Below are 4,133 nucleotides of genomic sequence, written 5' to 3'. Positions count from 1 at the left end.
GCACTATGTCATAAAAGTCGTCATGGCTGTCGTTTTATAGGTTTTAGGGAGCGCAGATTTCGAAAATGATGACCATTTTGGATTCCAAAATGGCGGCCATGCACTATGTCATAAAAGTTGTCATGGATGTCGTTTAATAGGTTTCGGGGGGGCGCAGATTTCGACAATGATGACCATTTTGGATTCCAAAATGGCGGCCATGCACTATGTCATAAAAGTAGTCATAGATGTCGTTTTATAGGTTTTAGGCAGCGCAGATTTCGAAAATTATGACCATTTTGGATTCCAAAATGGCGGCCATGCACTATGTCATAAAAGTTGTCATGGATGTCGTTTAATAGGTTTCGGGGGGGCGCAGATTTCGACAATGATGACCATTTTGGATTCCAAAATGGCGGCCATGCACTATGTCATAAAAGTAGTCATGGATGTCGTTTTATAGGTTTTAGGGAGTGCAGATTTCGAAAATGATGACAATTTTGGAATCCAAGGTGGCGGCCATGCACTATGTCATAAAAGTCGTCATGGATGTCGTTTTATAGGTTGTAGGGGGCCCCGATTTCGAAAATGATGACCATTTTGGATTCCAAGATGGCGGCCATGCACTATGTCATAAAAGTCGTCATGGATGTCGTTTTATAGGTTTTAGGGGGCCCCGATTTAGAAAATGATGACCATTTTGAAATCCAAAATGGCGGCCATGCACTATGTCATAAAAGTCGTCATGGATGTCGTTTTGTAGGTTTTACGGGGCCCCGATTTCGAAAATGATGGCCATTTTGAAATCCAAAATGGCGGCCATGCAGTGTGTCATATAAGTCGTCATGGATGTCGTTTTATTGGTCATCATTTTCGAAATCTGCACACCTGTTTCAAATAAGGTATAGGTAGACGCATCCTAGTAAGTCAACAACATCTATATCTACTATCGAAATGTACTTTTGATAGTAGTAGTACGAAATGTAATCTGAAAGGAATCACTTAATATATTCGTAATGAGGAATCGACATTGATTCCAATTACTAGTAATTGTAATATTCGAAAAATTGATTCCTGATTCCTCAAATGGAATTGTACTTAGTAATTCGGTATTGTTAGATTACAAAGTAATCTAGGAATCGGTAATCAGATTACAAAGTAATTTCAAGTAATCGTGGAATCAGGAATCAATTACGAAATGCCCATCTTGGACTAAGTAGCACTGCATTCAATTGATCTTTTTGGCGAACCGCGAGTTCCCAGTTCGGGGCGAACTACTAGTTTATTTATTTTTATTTAACCTTATTTCGAACTTAAGTATAGTTGGTCAAGCAGATCTTGTCAGTAGAAAAAGGCGGCAAATTTGAAAATGTAGGCGCGAAGGGATATCGTCTCATAGAAAATTTGAATTTCGCGCCTTTTTCTACTGACAAGATTTGCTTGACCATCTATATCTCTTCTGTTACTCTTCTATATTGTGCGTTGGAACAAAAGTTTTTATTGTAAAGCGCGAACATTGTGCAAATAGTAGTCTACCCTGTTCACCCTGTATCTGCATCAGATTGGGAGTAATCCTTGGTTCAGCCGTGTGGAAAATACAGATTATTGTGTCAAGCTTTTAACTGGCTGTAATATTGAAAGGTAGAGTTGACAGGAGGATGAAATGTGTCTGTCTATCTTCTTATCTATCTTGTATAATGGTCATCCAAACTAATATGTGACGTTCCACGGGTAAAGGTAGGCGATAAAAAATACAAAAAAATGCCTATTTTGAGGCAGTTTATGCCCCCCTTGTCATCTCGTTACGTACTTCTACGGCAGTACTCCACAGATTGGGAACTTTGAACATTTTGTCTACCTACCTTCACTTCCATCCGACTTGTATCAATTTGCTCAAAAGACAAAGCTAACTGAATAAGTACAAACGTACATTAGTACACTTCAGAAGTTCCCGCCCAGCGTGAAACTTTGCTGAATCCTCACAAACCCAACATTTCCAAACAAAATGAAACCGATTCTTGTTTCAAATTTCGTATATGGTTTTCGTCTTATTCTGATACGAACTTCGGCCCGATTCCAACTTTAAGATACGTCTAAATATTACGTCTAGATACGATATGGATTAGATATGTCAGTGTCAAAAGTGACGTTTTTGTTTGAAGAAACGTACGTGTTCGTGAATATTTGACGTATTGAGCCGCTTGAGTGATCAGTACGTCTACCATCAGTTTTGACATTGACATATACGCTCACGTCTACGTAACTTACTTTCTATGCATCTCGCTCGTACTCGCATATTAGTGCAAGCGAGATGTACAGAAAGTAAATTACGTAGACGTGAGCGTTATGTCAATGTCAAAACTGGTGGTAGACGTACTGGCATCTCACGCGAACCAATAAGTGCGAGCGAAATGCTTTAAGAGACGACTCCTTGCATTTCGTCAGCGTGATCAGCGCTAAAGGTGCACCTTTCCTCGCAGTTAACTTTTGTGAATCAACTGTGGACAAAATAACACTGTGCAACAGTAAAGTAACGAGGTAAGTTACCTAATACCGTGTTGCACTGTGTTGAGCCACCAAAGTTTACTGCGGTGTGGACGCACCTTAACGCTGATTGGCGCTCTCGGTCAAGGTCGTATCAAAACAAGATCAAAACCATATCAAATGGTTAATAAAGAATCGGACTCCCAGCATTTCAAAACAAAATGTCGCTTAAAACATTAAACGGTGATTTACAAGGCAAACTAATTGTGAAAATCAAATACTAATTTGTATCTCAGATTATTGTTCTGTTTAATATTTAATTAATGCTTTTGAATGAAGATGGATGGGTTGGAGCAAAGCGCTTGAACGTTTTGAATGATTATGTAAATTGTGAAGTGAATGGGTTTTCAATTGGCAAAATTTCACGTTTTGGGACTAAAGTAGGTACCTATAAATGGCGGTTGTTAAACTCAATCAAATTATGCTCGAATGTTATCGTTATTATTATCTATACCAAAAAAGGGGTCGTAGTAAAAAGTTACTATTTAAGCTATAACTTGAATCCAGGTCTTAAATCGTATTATTTGTACTCCATTTTGGATTTCACGGGCCTATAAATCCCGGTCTTTTGATAGGCTTGCGTGGGGATATAGATCCAACACGTAGAGGCCCCTTGGAGAGCTTTAATGTCATGTAGAACGCCTGTTGGAACCCGTTCACAGGTGCAACAATAGACACCCATGAACCGGTCTCAGCAGGCATTGGGACTATTGTAGAAAAAGTGAACAGTATACCGGTCTATAGATTGAAGTTTGGGTGGACAATGGGACTGGGCTATTGTAGAGAGGTCGGACACCTACCATAACAATGTTATACAAAATCGTATTTATTATTATCAATCGCATTAATCTGTGGCAACTGGCCAAAAATTACAAAAATAAAAATATAAAAAAGGCAGCTAGCAAAAATATTTTATTCTGTTACTAATAAAAATGTCCGGCGGGTAAAAATGGTCCGCCCGATTATGAATAAATGAGACGGCCAGTGATTGGGCCTGAATAATTCAGAAAGTATTAAATATTTTAGGGCCGAATTTCCGAACGAGAAATAATGAATTTACTTACCCACGTTTTTAAAGGTTATAAGATTGTAAAACGATCCTAGGAAAATTTCCCAAATCCCGAATACATACATACATATACGTATATATCGTGTATTCCATTCTCATTTTAGATAGTTTGATTATTCAATCTCTGTTATATAAATATTTTCTTTCCTTTTTAATATTATTGGAATTCCGTTACACTATTTAAGATTTTCAATGGTCTGAGACAAGCTCGCCTCACCACCAAGTAATATATATTTATTCTCACTCAATAATTTACTTCCTGGATGCCCATTAAAGTTAATTTAAATAAATTCCCGGACCTTTATTAAGGCGCGCTAGGTCACGTCCGGCCGCCATCTTGTTATTGATTCAGCTAAGATGGATTCCTGCACGGCTGTTTTCCATTCGCAACGGCATCCAACAGAAATGCTCTCTTGTTTAATTTTTCTTGGAATTTTACTGAGCGAGTAGCGACCCTACTTAAGAGGATGTTCTTTTCATATTATATATTTATAATGAATCTTGAATTTAGTTATATAGAGTTAGACCAAGAAAAATCTGT

At 38.1% G+C, this 4,133-nt stretch overlaps 2 long non-coding RNA genes across 2 annotated transcripts; one reads left to right on the top strand and one right to left on the bottom strand.

The window, feature by feature from the left end:
* Positions 1-229: 229 nt before the first annotated feature.
* LOC134791798 (uncharacterized) lies at positions 230-582 on the top strand. The gene is made up of 2 exons (XR_010144324.1): positions 230-317; positions 420-582. It is a non-coding gene; the product is annotated as an uncharacterized LOC134791798 (long non-coding RNA).
* Positions 583-3,057: 2,475 nt separating this feature from the next.
* On the bottom strand, positions 3,058-3,302 carry LOC134791913 (uncharacterized). The gene is made up of 2 exons (XR_010144366.1): positions 3,176-3,302; positions 3,058-3,144 (listed from the first exon to the last, which is right to left on the bottom strand). It is a non-coding gene; the product is annotated as an uncharacterized LOC134791913 (long non-coding RNA).
* Between the last annotated feature and the right edge of the window lie 831 nt (positions 3,303-4,133).

Source organism: Cydia splendana, chromosome 6, assembly GCF_910591565.1.
Source record: "Cydia splendana chromosome 6, ilCydSple1.2, whole genome shotgun sequence".
Classification (NCBI taxonomy): domain Eukaryota; kingdom Metazoa; phylum Arthropoda; class Insecta; order Lepidoptera; family Tortricidae; genus Cydia; species Cydia splendana.
This window is presented reverse-complemented; position numbering and strand designations above follow the sequence as displayed.